At 45.3% G+C, this 18,583-nt stretch overlaps 1 long non-coding RNA gene across 1 annotated transcript; it reads right to left on the reverse strand.

Annotated features, from left to right (window-relative positions):
* Window positions 1–6,613: 6,613 nt before the first annotated feature.
* Window positions 6,614–16,598, reverse strand: LOC128340318 (uncharacterized). Its single transcript, XR_008313595.1, has 4 exons — window positions 16,519–16,598; window positions 9,799–10,140; window positions 8,675–8,853; window positions 6,614–7,092 (listed from the first exon to the last, which is right to left on the reverse strand). It is a non-coding gene; the product is annotated as an uncharacterized LOC128340318 (long non-coding RNA).
* Window positions 16,599–18,583: the final 1,985 nt, after the last annotated feature.

The raw sequence follows: 18,583 nt of genomic DNA on the forward strand, positions 1-18,583 counted from the left end.
CCAGATGGCAGACTTTACTGCAAGTTTTCTGCAAAGCTTTACTGCAAGTTTGAAGTCCCCCCACAAAGAGACACAAAAAGTGGATTTTTTTTACTCTGGATATTACGGGTGTGCACGGAACCGGCTGGCCTGGTTTGGTTCAAGTCCGGATTGGACTCGAACTGGACTGGGCCAGTTCATTCCAGACTGGACTGGGCCAGTTTGGTCCGGTGCTCCCTCAAAACTATCCCCTGGTTCGGTTCGGGGGGTTCGCAGACTTTTTTAAAAATTATATTTAAAAAGTAACCCCCTTCGGGGGAGTTGTTGGAGGTGGCGGGTGGGTCCGTGGCGGGTGGGTCCGTGGAGGTTCCCCGCCCCCACCAGCCTCCCTTACAGCCAAAATCAGCCTGTTCATCCAACTCTTCAGCCTGTTCGGGCCTTCCCCCTCCGGCATGGTGGCCATTTTGGAGGACTCGGCACCTGCAATTGGCCTCTGCATGACTAGGCCACTCAGAAGCCAATTGTGTAGGCATGGCGGCCTCCAAAATGGCTGCTGCGCTGGATGGGGAAGGGCCGAACAGGCTAAAGATCTGGCTGAACGGGTCTGTTTGGGCTGCAAGGGAGGCCGGCAGGGGGAGGGGGAACCTCCACAGACCCCCACCGCTGCCTCCAACAACTCCCCCAAGGGAGGTAAGGTATATAGGTGTGTGTGTGTGTTCGGTCCGGGATCGGACCAAACAGGGGATGGGGTTCGGTTCAACCCTGACCTGGCGAACTGAACAGGTTCGATGCAAAACACATTTGATGTTGAACCTGTTTGCACATCCCTCCCGGATTTAAATCGGGCTACACACTAACGCATGATGAAAAACCCGAATTGTGAGTGAAGTGCTCCCTGATAGCTCACAGGGACTTTGGGGTAAATTTGTCTGGTATGTGAATGCACACCCTCCATTCCAGAGGAGATGCATACTAAAAGCTGGGTGTGAAAAACTTCCAAGTGCTGGAGCAACCAGAAGCCAACAAAGGTGTTTCCTGCAACTACTGTGTGTGTGTGAATGGACCCTCACCCATGGCAGCAACAAGCAGCTCTCTCTGAGTTGTCACTGTTGCCGCACAACATCTTCAGAAGTAGAATCTCTATTCTTCTTTATCCCAAACAGACCCTAGAGCTTGCTGTGAATCTCCAGCTAAAGGGAAAGTGTGTTATTCCATTTGTCTTTACAAATTACCTCTGCTAGAATGGGGATATTTGTAACTGTACATTTCAGCAGTTCAACCCACTTTATATGACTCCTGAGAAATCTAACGCTTTAACTTGCTTTGGAGGGTTAACCTACTGTAACCTCCAGCAATGAGCAAAATGTTTACACTGCCTGGAGGAGACCAAGCTCTGTTGATCCAGAACTACTCTAAATGAGCAGCTTCTTCTAAATGGCTGCTTCCTTTTATCATGAAACAGCAGAGCATAGAGACTGGGAATTTAACTCATTTTCCTATTTGTGCTGACCTTCGGAGATTATGTCGCTATCATTTACGGGGTAGAATATAAAACTCAGCTATAGTCTTGAAAACGGGGGGGGGGGTGGCACGCACACACCACACACACACACACTGAGTTCTGAGGCATGCTAGCAAGCTGCAAGAGGATCTGAAGTAGGTCTTGAAGCATGAAGCTGTCATAGGGGGAACAACATGATAAAAGGCATCTGTCCGTGCCTATTGAGCAAGGAGCGGAGGTCCCACGCAGCATTATTATTATTATTATTACATTTATATCCCGCTCTTCCTCCAAGGAGCCCAGAGCGGTGTACTACTGTACATACTTGCGTTTCTTCTAGTTGAGGAGAGCTGGTCTTGTGGTAGCAAGCATGACTTGTGCCCACAGCTAAGCAGGGTCTGCCCTGGTTGCATATGAATGGGAGACTTGATGTGTGAGCACTGCAAGATATTCCCCTCAGGATGAAGCCGCTCTGGGAAGAGCAGAAGGTTTCAAGTTCCCTCCCTGGCAGCATCTCCAAGATAGGGCTGAGAGAGATTCCTGCCTGCAACCTTGGAGAAGCCGCTGCCAGTCTGTGAAGACAATACTGAGCTAGATAGACCAATGGTCTGACTAAGTATATGGCAGCTTCCTATGTTCCTATGTTCTCACAACAACCCTGTGAAATAGGTTGGGCTGAGAGAGAAGTGACTGGCCCAGAGTCACCCAGCTAGTTTCATGGCTGAATGGGGATTTGAACTCGGGTTTTCCCGGTCCTAGTCCAGCACTCTAACCGCTACACCACGCTGGCTCTCCCAGTGCTGCAGGAACGGGCAGGGTCACCATCTCTGTACAGTGTTTCCGCCAGGGTCTCAGCAGGGACACTGTTTTCCAAAGCTCAGATTGGAGGACTTTTGAGCTGTTGTATTTAAAGCTGCATCTGTCATTTGTTTATCCCAATAATTAATGTCAATTAGCAGTCCTTTAATCTCCCACTCAGCTGGATGTGTAGAGCAAAGCCACTGAAATCATAGTACTTAAACTACAGTGCAATCCTATGAATGTCAACTAAATTAAATGGGGCTTACTCTCAGGTAAGTGGGTATAGGACTGCATATCCTTGACTTCTTGCAAGAGAATCCCCACCCCTATTTTTTTTCCCAGTTATCTAAGTGGGGTGTGCAGCCCTAAATAAGTAAGTGGGGTGTGTAGCCCTGGGGGTGTGGCTATGGGGTGTGGCTGTTGGGGTGAGCATAACTGGGGGGGGGGCTGTGATGGAGAGCACCTGAACTACTGATTTAGTGGCTACACCACCGTTTTGCTCCCCACCCCAGTCCAATCTGCCAATATGTGGACAGTGGCATTATCCAAGGGAGCAAGTAAGCATGCTCTAGGAAAGGATTCCCTGATACCACTCAGATTGTAGCTGACAGGCATGGGGGAATCCCAGAAGTATCACCATTGGCCATAAAGTATAGTCCAAGGCACCGACTACACTCCTCTCCGAGGCAGGATGCGCCTGAGTGTATCACCTTCTCTTCTAATATGAGAACTCAAGGTCATTCAATGAAATTGATTGGTCAGAAATTCAAGGAAGACAAAAGAAAGTGTTTCTTCACATGACAGGTAATTAATTTATGGAATTTATTGCCATGAGACACAATGATGGTCACTCGTTTGTCTTTAAAATAAGGCTGCTCAACAGTGGCCCTCCAGCTGTTGTTGGACTACAATGCCCATCATCCCCAGCCACAATGGTCAGTGATGATGGGACTTGTCCAACATCAGCTGGAGGGCCGAAGTTGTGCAGCCCTGCTTTAAAAGGAGATCACACAATTTCATGGAGAACTCTTATTAACACAGCTATTTGTGACGGTAGCGAACTAGAACATGCATCTTCAGAGGTAGTATACCTCTTAATATCCAATGCAGGGAACAAACATCTGGAAGGGGAAGCTGTGGCTTCCATGGCCTGCTTATGATCCTAAAGGATCTAGTTGGTCGCTCTTTCTAGTTGGGGAACAGGACGCTGCATTACACAGACCTTTGTCCTGACCCAGCTAAGCTGGTCTCATGATTATATGTCAGTAACTAGCTCCTTCTGTTCTCTCTGGGCTGACTTTTTCAGCCAAGATTCTGGCATGCCCATAGCAAAGCAGAGCAGACCTCTAACCAACCACGGAGGAGGCGGCGGAGGTTCTAAAACGATCAAAGATAAACCACAAACTGTAACCTCAATCAAAAACCAAGGTACAAACAAACATGCAAAGGGATCTGTATAGATACTACAAACAATGACCAATACATACCTATAAACATACATATGAAGAGTTTTACAGATAACTCATTTTGATTCTTTATCAGATGTATAAGAAGATATATGTGAATGGACAAACTCAAAGATACATAAAGGTAAAAGACTGTTAATGCAAAAACTGACCCACGTGTATTTACAGTTACAAAACAGTGAATATAGAGAAGTGGATTCCTCAGCTTAATTATAAAATTGGATCTAAAAGAGAAAGAAAGTAATTAAATCCCTGAAAACATGTTTCCAAACTTATTTCCAGTTACCCTCACAAAACACTTTTTGCTTTAGCAGTCCTATATCTTTGTGAAGCTTTGAATTTGTGCATTCACATATATGTTTTTATAAGTCTGATAACGTATCGAAACAGGTTGTTATCGAGAAAACTTGTCATATATACATTTCATATGTATGTAATGGCCATTGATAGTAGTTGCAATTGTGTCTGTCGTATCAATGCAGATCCCTTTCCTAGATATATGTTTGTATCTTTTATTAAGGTTCTGGTTGTGGTTTACTTAAGCTAGATATCTAAGCATTCTGCCATGAACACAAGCTGCAGTTAATCACAATAACCCTGCAGTGGGTTAAGCAGTGCAACATATTATACTGTGGGCAACTCTGGGCATGATTAGGGTTGCCGCACTTCAGCCCTTATGAACAGTGTTGTCATTCAGCACATCAGTAGGGCAAAATGGGGAGGACAGCAAAGGGGTTTACTGTGGCCACTGCATAGGAACATAGGAAGCTGCCACATACCGAGTCAAACCATTGGTCTATCAAGCTCAATATTGTCTATACAGACTGGCAGCGACTTTTCCAAGATTGGAGGCAGGAATCTCTCTCAGCCCTATCTTGGAGAAGCCAGGGAGGGAACTTGGAACCTAGATGCTCTTCCCAGAGCGGCTCCATCCCCTGAGGGGAATATCTTACAGTGCTCACACTTCTCGTCTCCCATTCATATGCAACCAGGGCAGACCCTGCTTAGCTAAGGGGACAAGTCATGGTTGCTACCACAAGTCCAGCTCTCCTCTCTATTCGTACAGGTATCTAGTAATATCATTTGAATTATTAAATGCAGAGCCAGGAAACAGGTTGCTGGCAGGGAACTGCACTGATAGAGGGGATACAAGGTAGTTAAATCAAAGGAGTGAATTCATCATTTGTGATTCATCCTTCCTGTAACAGGTCCTGTTTTCCATTGGGATTTCATTTCTGATCAAGAATAACTCGTAACAATACAAATTAGTGACAAGCTCTGCATATAATTCTTTGTCATGTTGTGGACCTGAAATATGAGCAATCCATCATCATTATGAATAGGCTGCAATGCCCTAGAGCAGAGGTTTTCAACCCTGGGTCCCCAGATGTTGTTGGACTACAACTCTCATCATCCCAGGCCACAATAACACCTGAAGCACTATCAGTGCTATCCGTACCACTGGTGGTGCTTCACAGCATGGTAGGTGCCACTTGCCCTTGGGGACCACAGGACACTCCTTTTCCTGATCCAACACTACCAGATTTGATGGTGGCCGGGGCAGCAGTGCACCAGCAGCAAGGTGTGCCTGTGTGGTGACCTGGACCTTCAATAGAGGGCACGAAGGGTGCAGAAGAAAGATCAGAAACCACCAGAGAAACTTCTCCCACACTGTAATGACAACTAAGGGGGAAACCACCCAGTTCTGCACACAGCAGTCATCTCTGATGGGTGTGGCTCTCATAGGCTATATAGGAAGCTGCCTTATACTGAGTCAGATCATTGGTCCATCTAGTTCAGCATTGTGTACACTGATGGACAGCAGCACTCCAGGGTTTTGGATGGGTATTTTCCAACCCTACGTGGAGATGCCAGAGGCTGAACCTGGTGCCTTCCAATTGGGTCTACCAATTGAAATCAGCAGATAGACCAGCTCTCCAAAGAGGGCTGACGCACAAAGTCTGGAGCGGAGAGTTGGTCTACCTGTGGATCTCTCCAGGTTTTCCGCAGAGACCAGCTCTCCCCACCATTTTGAGGCCCGTTTCCCCAGCAAAAGGGGCCTCAAAATGGCATCCAAATAGATTTGGGTTGAACCGGGGGTGACACTGTTCTATCTCAAATCTGGCCCCTTTTTTCAGGGTAATTTGATTCGGGTAGAATCATTGAATCACCCTTAATTTGACTGGAATCGGTTAGTGGTTGAATCAGCCTGCACTTCCCTACAAAGAACTGCAATCCATCTGTTTTCTCAAGCAAAGTCATTTGCATATGATTCAGGATCATGTATATTACAAGTTGGCTTCCCCTGCATTCCCCTCGATTCGACCTCGAATCGAATGGCAGAAATTGATTTGTGCACACCCCTAGTTCCTTGTAAACTGGAAAATTCCTTCCAATCTGCTGTTTATGCCTTTTAAACTAATTTTTTATGAATTACTGTATTTTGTTTTATCGTGTTTTAGTATTGTTGTATTGGATATGTTTGTTGTTTCTACTTCTGCTGGCCAATGGCTGTAATAAAATTGATGATGATGATGACCTTCCAATCTGGAAAACAGTAATCAAAATGATCAGATCAGCATTTAACCATGATAGATGTCTTCTGAGATTGGTTTGAAAAGGCCAGTGGTCCAGAAAAGAAAAAAGAGTAGTCATTTTCTTTGTCAAGAATGGACTTACCTCCATGTTGGTGGTGATCACCTGTGATCTTTTACACTTCCTCCTTCCAGAAACAGTGCAACAATGTGTATCATCAGACTTTGTGTTATGATGTTGCTTTCTTAAACTGATTGAAAACCATGCATTTGAAGCCAAGCCATTTCCTGCTAATAAAGCACTTTGTGATCGTGTTGCCTCTCATTCTTTAGGAAAGAAACCAAATGGCTGCTTTCTTTAGCAACAAAGTACATACTTCTGTGCTGGTGATAATATCTGAAGTTTTTTGCTTCTCCTTTTCTGAAACAGTGCAACAAGTTATGTTCCTTACCTTGAATCATTCCTTACCTTGTGTCATGATTTTTGTTATGAGTTTATTTTCTTAAATTTGGCAGAATCTTTTTTTTTAAGCTTTTGCAGATGATTCTCAGAATGAAGGTTCTCTAATTGTTTGTATTTGTCTGTAGTTTCCTGCTCAAGCTGGTCTATTTCCGGGGTGAAGATACTATTCCAGGCAATGTAGTAACTTTCCCCCTACTGTCTCTAGGATTAAGCCTTGGCAAAAGTTATTTACAGAGCCAAACAAAGAAAGGGGGTGAAAGAATTTGGTATTTAGAGATGCTGAAATACTTGCCTCATCTGCTCGATTGCTTCATTTCAAACTGCCTCCAGCCATTACAAATTCCTGATCTAGAACAGAAAAATACATCTTACCTGGAGGTTATTTGCACTTGGCTTCAGGCTTCGGAGTAAATGTTGAGCGAAGCCACTTCGAAGTACACTCACGGCATTGAGGGAAGCAGCCCCTCCCCTCTGCTCTCGGGTTTTGTTTTTGCAAGTACACATGACGGGCATCAGTGTTTTCCTTCCTAGCCAATGGGAGGGCGGGGGGGAGAGTTCCCTGCATAGATGGATCTGCATTTCTGAAGGGACCATGCCTCTGATCATGCTAATGATTTTATGTCAGCGCCTCTTCCTGTTTGCTCTGGCATTTTCAGAAAAAGTAGCTTAAAACTAGCATTTAAAAAAAACCGGAAATACCTCAAGATAAGCTAGAATCTGCATCACAACGCCCGACTTGTGTGTGGAGTGGGTTCAAGGATCTCGAACGGACTTCGGGGTAAGTTTGCCTGGTGTATGAATGCACACATTCTCTCCTGAAGGAGATTCAGGGCAGAAGCCCTGTGTGTAAAGCCTCCTGACAGCCTTACTACTCATTTGTATATTTAAAAGGAGCACAACTGCTTTGCCATGATTTCCCCATCTATTCTTGGGCTAGAAGGAGGTGAACCAAGCTGCTCCTGTGAGATGCTATGTCTTCTCCTGCATCATCTGAATCCACACCATTGAGCTTCAACCATCAGGAGACAATGAGCACATCATAAGAGAGAAACCACAGGTGATGTCATAATTGCCACCGGCAGCACTGGAGGCAAAGTGTCATCCTTCGGCACTAGGGTGAGATGTAGCTGGTAGGCACCTATCTACACTACAGACATATACATGTTTTATTCCAGTCCTATCCTGGGACTTCTAGATTGGAGAGGGTGCTGATAACTGTCAGAGCTATTGAGTTTCCCACTGATCCCTGGAGCGGATTAATCTTTTTGCTGCCCATAGGCAGCCAAAGATTTGCCTCCCCGGGGACAAGGATAAGGGAGCTTGGTGGGGGGAGGGAAACATCTTTTTTTTTTAACCTTTAAAATGCTACTCTGTAGCAGTGGAGACTTTGCCCCCCTCCTACCATCACAGGAAATGAGGTCAGGCACTGGAGGATGGTGGAGAAAGAGATCCTCCCTCCAGCCTGGCTTATTTGCAAATGACTCAGAGTGGACGATTTCGGGCCTCTATTCATGCACACGCAAGTGCAGAGGCCCCAGATCACCTGCTCTGTGTAATTTGTAAGTAAGCCGGGCGTGAGGGAGGACCTCTTTTGCTGCCGTCCTCCACTGCCCAAGCCCAACCTCACCTCCTGTGATGGTTTAGGAGGTGGGCGGAGCCTCCGCCACTACATAGCAGCGTTTTTAAAGGTTGTAAAAACGGGGGTGAGAATTTTCCCTTCAGATGCCACTCCCCAAGATTTGCCGCCACAGGTGACGACTGCCTATATTGCCTATGCAGTAATCTGCCATGGTTTATCCCAGTGGGGAAAGTATCGGATGATGAGACCCATGATCAGTTTTTGCACACAGGCAGAGCTTGTTACGCCACTGCTCTGCAATCATAAACTCATTTACTAGAGGTAAGCCCCATTTATCAGAATGGCACTTACTTCTTCATAAACATCCATAGGATTTTGCTGCAAGAAAGAATATACCACCAGCACTAAGGGCTCCTGGTACGATAGTAGTGTTCTCTCTTTACAACTTGTGTCCTGAAGGTAACTCCTTTTGCTGATGGGATGGCATCCAAGATCTCTGTCTGGTGGAGAGGGATGGCACAGCTTGACCCCTGGGCTCATATGTAATTAAAAGATTTAAAAAGAAGCACAATATAACCATAAGAGAAACAAAGCAGCAGCAATAGGAACATTCATATAGAAGCCTAGGCAAAAAGCCATGATTTCACATGCTTTTTAATTCACACAATTTCTAATATTGGGTTGCCCAATATTATTAGAATGCTAGTCCAATTTGCATTCAAATTGTTTTATTTAGTGTTTATTTTCTCATTCCTTAACAGATTTGTATATTTAATATTTAATATTTGTACTGGTTTTTTAATAGATTCGTATTGCTTTAATATGTTGTGAATTGCCCTGGGATTATTCTTAGTGAAAGGCAGTATATAAATTCAACCATCAATCAAATCAATCATGAAACACATAGGCATACTGGTGTACCTATGAGAGTGCACCAGCAAAGCCCCATCCCCTGTGCCAATGCACTCTTAAACCTTGTGCACATGTTCTCCGTGCATACAGCATTTGTCTACAGCAGGGCCGTTCAGCTCTCCTGCAGTCATTAGACCACAACTCCCATCTTCCCTGGCTTTTGGTCACTGGAGCTGGGGATGATGGGAGTTGCAGTCCAACAACAGCTGGAGAGCTGAAGCTGTGCAGCCCTGGGCTACAGAGACAAACATACTCACAGAGAGATCCCACCCTCTATGATTGAGATCGCTGGGTGCTCAGAGTTCCCATCAGATCTCTTACAAAGTACACTGTTTGTCTCTCCAGACAAATGTTGTATCTATGAGGAGTAGGGGACAGGGCTACAGAGCACATTAGTGTGAAGCAGAGCCTCCTTGCACCCTCACTCTGGCCCTGTAACCTTGTCCTCCTGTGTGCAATTCTGGGCACAGCTCAAGTTGCCACACTTTATTGGCACATAATGGACAGTTTGACATTCGCCATCATCAGGGGAGCAAAATGGGGAGGACATCAAAGGATCTCACTGTTTGTAAATGACTGGCTGATGTCTTCAAGGTTTCAGCCCCGCAATGCTTCAGCAGCTGCTTTAATGTTTTGAATGAGCTCCTGCTGGTGATTAGATTCCCATTAGCATTAGCCGCATCTCCTCTTGCTTGCTTTTGTGTTTTCTCCAGGGTGTCTTCCGTAATCATTCAGACCTGCGCAAAACCAGTGTGAACCAAATCATTTCCATCTGCAAAGTGGAAGACCACAATTACACACAACTGCGTTCTTCAGCACTTCATACTCTGATTCCAGCCTCTAAATCTGTTGCATTCCCATCCAGATTTGCATCCAGTTGGTGAGCCTGCTTTCTGCTGCTGTATCTGCACATAAAAATAAATAGAAATAAATCCTAGCCATTGACTAAGCCACACACCTGTGTGCACTCTCGCACAATGCCTTCTTGCTATTTCACTTCAGTCTGTTGACAGCTGTGCTCTGAGGCACTTTTTCAACACTGAATAAGAACCATATCCAGCCAACCACCACTTTGCCCAGTCAAGGACTGTTAACATCTGCTCCCATATATTTTCCAAAATGCATGCTGATGATGCTTTTGTCGGAAGGTATTCCCATTTGTTAATTACATGATTAGTATTCTGGGAGAATCAGCCATTCATATGTGTTTTGAATTTTCATGTCTGGTGTGTGAACTCAAACAGCATCGACTGATTACTTCAAAACAAACATACTTATGAGTAAAGAAGACCAAGAACAGATTTTGATGAGAATGATAGGCATTCTACTGCGGAGTTTACCATAGAACTATAGTTCCCAAATCATGTAAAGTATATATCCTTTACAAATAGTCTGATACAGGGGTTCTCAGACTTGGGTCCCAGATATTGTTGGACTACAACTCCCATCATCCCCAGCCACAATGGCCAAAAGGAACATATTTCTGCCTTAGTAGAAACCCAGATTTTGATCTGTTTTAAGTGGAACAACCTAAGTATGGGCTTCTGAAGGATCAGCAGAGGTTGTGAATATTGGGTATTGTGAGGCCAGAGAGAATTAGGTGGACTGAATCAGTACCCTGGATATAACCCACTTTAAAAGAGCGATGCAAAGACTTTCTGAGCAAAGGAGGAATTGTATGCTCTTTGTCTGCAAGAAATCTTTGCCTAGGGCTGCCTGTGTGGAAACTGCAGGAAAAGGGAGGGGAGATGTTGCAGATGGGATGGGAGAAAGGAGAGCTGCCATGACATCACCATCAGGGCTATGGTGCTTAATTGTTGAGATTACATGATTGAGAAAATTGTAATCAACTGCAATGATGCCCCTCAATTTAATTGGCAGCAGAAAGAGGCATCCTCCTTTCCTCTCACATAGGAGGGAATGGCCAGGTTCAGACAAACAAAACCGGAGATCCTTTCACCTCTGGTTTCAATAACCGAACATCCAAATGCAGCAAACTGCAGTTAAAGGGGGAAATTGACCCATGGTTTCCCTCCCCAAATTCAATTTATTACCTTTGGTTCTCTCTAAGTTTCATTGTCCTAACCTCCAGTTTGGCGGAGCCAGTGTTACATCCGAACACTAGCACTGCTGTTAGCCTTATCCCAAACTGGAGCTGAGGGAGGAAGCTCCTCCCTCACTCTGGCTACTATTGGCTGTGTGGGCTTCCTTCTTTACTGAGGACAGCCCGCACAACCAATAGCAGCCAGAGTGAGGGAGGAGCTTCAGTAAAGAAGGAAGCCCACACAGCCAGCTCTCCCATCTCTCTGCAGTCTCAATGACCTCTCCCCAACATCTAACTGTGGTCAGGAAAGCAGGGGAGGGGGACACAGAACTATAGGTCCATTGGATCCGGAGTTCCATGTTATATCTAAACCCAGCCAATACCCCTGTTTACTATGGCACACATCTGAGAGCAGGAACATTGCTAAAAGATCTAGGTCCTGGGCCCACAGCTCCCTTTTTGATAATTAAACTCAATCATAGAAGAGCTGGCCTTGTGGTAGCAAGCACAAATTGTCCCCTTTGCCAAGAAGGGTCCACTTTGACTTGCATGTGGATGAGAGACTACATGTGAGCACTGTAAGATATTTCCCTGAGGGGATGGAGCTGTAGCTCAGTGATCGATCAACTGGTTAACTCCCTGACATCTCCAGGTAGGGCTGGGAGAGACTCCTGCCTGAAACCTTGGATAACAGCTACCAGTCAGTGTAGACAATACTGAGTTAGATGGACCAATGGTCTGACCTGTGTTCCTACATTCCTGGAATAATCACATATGTTTTTTTAAAGGCTCTACTATTATAATGCAGTGCCTGTGCAGTGGAAGCAGCAGAGAGCTAGGTGGGGCTAGGAGCTCTCTCTCATGCTCTCTGCAGGTGCCTCCACTGCTGCACTTCCTTTCTGAAAGAGGTCATGGAGGAGGGAGGCAGCTGATGAGAGTCAAGGCTCTAAGCAAATCATTAGGTGCTACCTCCTAATGACTCCCCCTGTCTGAGAGCAAAGGAAATATGGTTCTTGTTTCAATCATATTGTTTTAGTCATATGCAAATCATTTCACGCATATTTATTTATTTAAAAATATTTCTATACTGCCCAAAACTTGTGTCACTGGGCGGTTTACAATTAAAATAATTTAAAATCAATTAACAATTAAAATCATTTAAAAGAGTAAAAACATTTAAAACCTAAATTTATTTAAATTTAAACCTAAATTTATTTAAAACTATAAATCTAATTAAAAGCCTGGGTGAATAAACGTGTCTTCAGTGCCTTTTAAAAAGTTTCCAGAGCTGGGGAGGCTCTTATCTCAATAGGGAGTACATTCCAAAGTCCAGGAGCAGCAACAGAGAAGGCCCGTTCCCGAGTAACCGCCAGATGAGTTAGCAGCAGCTGCAGGCAATTCTCTCCAGATGATCTTAGTAGGCAGTGGGGCTCATGGTGAAGATGATGTTCTCCTAAATACCCAGACCCTAATGTAAATACCCAGGGCCTAATTTATGCAAATTTCATCAACTAAAACTCATACAATGAATTGACTGGCAGCTGCAATTCTATGCATGCTTCCCAAGCAGTAAGTCCTCTTGAACTCAGTGAGATTTACTGCTGAGTAAACATACATAAGATTAAGCTGAATGATTTTAGCCTAATCCTATGCATATACTGGGCAAGATGGACCTATGGTCTAACTCAGTACAACAGAGGCTTACGCGTATTCATGGTAAAAAAAACCCAGCAAAACAGAGGGTTAATTCCATGTATCCATGGGTCGGGGATGGCCAGAAATGACCTTGGAGGTCATTTCTGGCCACCATTTTAAGAAAAGGAGCCATTTTGTAGCTTTTTAAAAAATCCCCAATTCGAGGGGCATTCCTGGACAGCTGGAGACTTGCGGAGCATGGTTGGGCACTTTTATCCCTTTTTTGAGAGGGGGGCATTTTTGGTTTATTTTTGCCCTTTTATCTAGCTTCCTAGAAACTACCCCCACTCCCAATTCCCATTGAGTTAATGCCACGGTTTCAATTTCCATGGTAGCAGTGGAGAACAGAACCCCCATGGATACTGAGGTCTACCTGTATAAGGTCTACCAGCTTCCTATGTTCTTCAATTGGGCAACAAGCCTAATTATCATTCCATTGAGACTTTTATTATCAGTGAAGACGTTTCCTTGAGCTCACTGCCTATATTGCAGCAGCCAGACTGGTCTCTGGGGTAACCCGGAGAGACCATATTGTACCTGTTTTAAAACAGTTGCACTGGCTGCTGATATGAACGGCTTAGGTCCAGGTTACCTTAGAGAGCACCTTCTTCTGCATGATCCCCACCACACGTTAAGGTCATCTGAGGAGGTCTGTCTCCAGTTACCACAGGTTCGTCTGGTGGTGACTCAGAGGCAGGCCTTCTCTGTAGCTGCTCCTGGGCTGTGGAATGCGCTCCCAGCAGAAATCCGTAGCTTGTGTTCATTCTTGGCCTTCAAGAGAGCCCTTAAAACCTATCTGTTTGGCCTGGCCTTCGAGGGTTTACTTTTCAAACTGTTTTAATTGTTAATGGTTTTTAACTGTTTTTAAATTGTTTTGTAATGATTGTTTTTTAATGACTGATTCGCAGGTTTTATTTTTGCTGCTGTGCACCGACCAGAGCTATTTGGATGGGGTGCTATATAAATTAAATGAATGAATGAATATGTATCATGTTAGAATGGCAAAGGCACCCAAAACAGTAACATAAGTGACTCTGCTTCAGCTCTGGAAATCCTTTCTCTCGGAAATCAAGAGAAACCAGTTCCTATGAAGAACAGTTGAAGGAGCTGGCTATGCTGAGCCTGAAAAAGAGGCAGCTAATGGGAAATATGACAGCCATCTTCAAATATCTGAAGGGCTGTCATGTGGGGAAAGGAGCAAGCTTGGTTTTAAATTGTTTTAAGGCTTTCATTTTTAATCTTTTTATGTTGTTGCACTCCGCCCAGACATGGAAGTTTGGGGAGGCTACAAATTACAGCCACCTAATGGTGCGGCGGGGAAATGACTTAACTAGCAAGCCAGAGGTTGCTGGTTTGAATCCCCGCTAGTATGTTTCCCAGACTAAACACCTATATCAGGCAGCAGCGATATACAAAGGTGCTGAAAGGCATGATCTCAACTGTGCAGGAGGAAGCAATAGCAAACCCCTTCTGTATTCTACCAAAGACAACCACAGGGCTCTGTGGTCACCAGGAGTTGACACCGACTCGACGGCACACTTTACTTTACTTACGAATTTGAAAAATAAAACAATTAAATCTGTGGTTCCTGAGGGCAGGGCAAGAATCAATGGGTTGGAATGGTGAGGAAGCAGATTTAGGCTAGAAACGAGGAGGTGACTTCCTGATATCCTAATTTAGTTATTGTAGGAGTAGCTTTGGTCTTTTAAGAGGTTTTCTGTTTGGAATGTAAAAGTTAAAAGGAAAATCCCTTTAAATTTTAAATCCCCAGCCTGTCAAATGACCAAAATTATCCTCCAATAATTAAATTTGTGTACTGTAAATGTTACTACTGCTTCTCAGCTGATAAGCAGCTGGGATAACCCCTTTAACTTTAAATCCTAACCCCTTTTCAGCTGAGAAGCGGCATTGGCTACTCATTTGTGGGATTGGGGATTCCTGCTAACTTGGCAAAGAGGCACCTTTTAACGTGGTGATTCTCTTTAGTTAGCGGGGGAGAGTAACTGGCCCTATCCACTCCCAGCACAGTACCTCCAGTGACTGTTGCTGGTGTCTATTTTATGTTTATTTTATTTTATTTTATTTATTTATTTATTTATTTTTACATTTATATCCCGCTCTTCCTCCAAGGAACCCAGAACGGTGTACTACATACTTGAGTTTCTCCTTACAACAACCCTGTGAAGTAGGTTAGGCTGAGAGAGAAGTGACTGGCCCAAAGCCACCCAGCTAGTATCATGGCTGAATGGGGATTTGAACTCGGGTCTCTCCGGTCCTAGTCCAGCACTCTAACCACTACACCACGCTGGCTCTCTCTTTTAGATTAGGAACCCTTTGGGGACAGGGATCCGTCTTATCTATATATTTAATCCTCATAGACGTGCCCATCCTGATGCGATGAAAGCATACTGGCACCCAGCAGATTGGCTGGGTGGCGAAGGCTCGTGCACAGCAGGACTCAGGAGGCTGTTGAACTGCTGCTGGGGAACATGGCAGCGGGTGGCAGGCCAGCCGGCAGGCGGTGGGACGAGCCGCAGCGAGGAGGAGGAGGAGGAGGAGGGCCCTGCGCAGCCACCCGGGTCAGGAGGCTAGACCGCCAGGAAGAGGAGGAGGCAGCAGCAGGAGCGAACAGGCTGGCAAGCTGGCCAGAAACCATGGGTGGGGAGCAGGGGTGAGAAGCGGGCCGGGCAGATGTCAGAGATGCCTGGGGAAAGAGTTAGGGAGAACAAGCGCCTGGTCAGCTAGTTTATTATTTCTCTGTGTAAACTGCCTGGAGCCATTTTTGGAAGGGCGGTATAGAAATCGAATTATTAACAACAACAACTGTAAGAGCTGTTTGACAGTGGAACAGTCTGCCATGCAGTGGTGAGCTCTCCTTCTCGAAAGGTTTGAAAAGAGAGCTGAACAGCCATCTGCAATCCCTGCTACCCCTGCTAACTGAGCAAAGGGGGGCACCTTTCGAAGTGGTTATTCTCTTTAGATTAAACAGCAGGAGAACAACTGGACTTCTCCAGCCCCAACACAGCATCCTTCTGGCTGCTGCTGGTGTTCACCTTGTCTTTCTTTCTTTCTTTCTTTCTTTCTTTCTTTCTTTCTTTTATTTAACATATTTTTATACCTCCCAAAACTTAAGTCTCTGGGCAGTTTACAAGAAGATAAAAACAAAGGTAAAACATTAATTAAAAACAAAAACAAGACATTTAAAACACAACAATTTAAAATATTAAAACAATATTCTAAAAACAACATTAAAACAATAAACAACAATATCAGTTAAAAGCCTGGGTGAACAGAAGCGTCTTTAAAGGCTTTTAAAAAGTTGTCAGAGATGGGGAGGCTCTTATTTCACTAGGGAGCGCATTCCAAAGCCTCGGGACAGCAACAGAGAAGGCCCATCCCTGAGTGGCTACCAAACGAGCCAGTGGCTAATGCAGATGGACCTCTCCTGATTATCTCAATGGGTGGTGGGGTTCATGAAGAAGAAGATGTTCTCTTAAATACCAAGGCCCAAGCTGTGTAGGGCTTTATAGGTTATGACCCACACCTTGTATTTTGCCCGTAAATATATCGGCAGCCAGTGTAACTCCTTCAATACGGGAGTAATATGGTCTCTCCTCGATGACCCAGAGACCAGCCTGGCTGCTGCATTCTGGACCAACTGTAGCTTCCGGACTACGTACAAGGGCAGCCACACATAGAGCGCATTACAGTAATCCAGTCGGGGGTTACCAGCAGATGTACCACTTCTTAAAACTGTGAGCCCTTTGGGGACAGGGGACCATTTCTTTCTTGTTATTCTTTTTCGATGTAAACCACTTGGAGAACTTGTTTGTTGGGAAGTGCTATATAAATAATAGTGTCACAACCCTAGCCTCTCCAGGGCCATTCTCTTGTTTATTTCTCCCTCTCACCTTCCCCAGGCAGGGCTGCAGAGTTTTTGAGGGGAGGGGTTTGGTTCACCCGAGTCCTCCTCCTCCAGGCTCCTTGGGTCTGGCAGTCTCTCTCCGGAGGCCTCCATCACTCACCCTCCAACTGCCCCTAATCACTGGCCCAGCCTGCCTTAAATCCCTCCTGACAACTGATGCATCCCACGCCCCTGCTATTTGGACCTCTGCCCTGCCATATCAGGCTGCTCACACCCTTATCCCCCTCAGCTGTGCCTCTGTCTGCTGCCGCCTCCTCCTTCACTCGCCCCCACCCTTCCCCGGGCCGCTCTAGCCCGGCTCCTTGGTCTTGCAGCGTCTTGGTTGGCCGCTCATCGGGCTGCTCTGCCTGGCTGCCTGCCCCGCCCGGGGCCTCTCTGGCCTTGGCTGCTGAGGGAGCTGGTAAGGCTGGAGCCGGCCCCCGCCAGACAAATAGTAATAATAATCTGTCAGGGAAGCTGTAACACCGGGTTTCTCAATCTTGGGCCCCCCAGATGTTAATGGACTACAACTCCCATCATCCCCAGACATGGCTGGGGATGATGGGAGCTGTAGTCCATCAACATCTGGGAACCCGCAGTTAAGAAACCCTGCTGTAGCAAATTCCTGTAGTGAGTAGGAGGTTGGACTGCAAGACCTCAGAGGTCCTCCCAACTCCAGGATATGTGACTTGCCAAATATACCAAGTTGAGGGGCAAAAGAAAACGTTATGAGAGATGGGGGAGGCTACCCAAGCAGCACCTGCGTCCAGCTCTCTCCTTTTACCCCTTCCAAACTGCCGTATTATTTCCCTCATGACATCATGGGATTGTGTTGTCATATCACTGTCTCCAGTGATATGGAGCAGTGGATGGGGAAACATACAATATCAGGACTTGGAGCACATGTTACTACATGGTACAAAGGGAGAAGGGAGGACCTGATGCAGGGATGTAATAACACCACATTATAAATAATACAATGTAAATAATTAGCAATTTTTTCTCAGACACCATTGGACTAGATGGGCTTCTGGTCTGATTTAGCAACTTTTGCTTACAAGTGCCAAAGCATCTCAAAATGTATTAATGTTCCAGTTTGAAATTTTATTTTGGGGGGAAGAAGCTTTTCAAAAAGTGGAGGGAGGTGGGGAACCAGTGACTGTATACTTAAGTTCCTAGTTGCAGAAATCTACGGCACTACACAATACATTTCAATGCAGCATTGTCATAGGTAGCAGATAAAGCAAAGCAATAAGCACTACGCTGCCTCAGTTGGTTACTGCATACATTGGCATAAAATCCTGTGGGAAAGGAAGCCACTAAAAGAAAAATAATTGCTGCCATTCTCGAGAGGGATTACTCCTTAAGAGTTCCTATTGTTAAAGGCAGAGGCAGTGCTGAAAGCTGGGCTGAAGCGACACTTTTCGAGAAAGGCAAAAGATCACGTTCTCTGCATCATGAAATGTGGTCAAAGATGAACAAAACCATGTTCACCAGGGCACCATTTTGGATTTCAGCAAGAGAGGGCAAATTCAAATACCTACTGTTGGGTATATTCAAGGCCCAAAGTCAAAAACAGTGGCCCCAATCCAGTTGACAGCAAGGGTTGATAGTAACACACAACAATTGATGTCTCTGGATGTGAATATGCATCAGAGTCACATCCAAAGACACGTCCAGATCATCAAGAAGGGCTCAGGTGAGC

Source organism: Hemicordylus capensis, chromosome 1 (genome assembly GCF_027244095.1).
Source record: "Hemicordylus capensis ecotype Gifberg chromosome 1, rHemCap1.1.pri, whole genome shotgun sequence".
In the NCBI taxonomy this organism is placed as follows: domain Eukaryota; kingdom Metazoa; phylum Chordata; class Lepidosauria; order Squamata; family Cordylidae; genus Hemicordylus; species Hemicordylus capensis.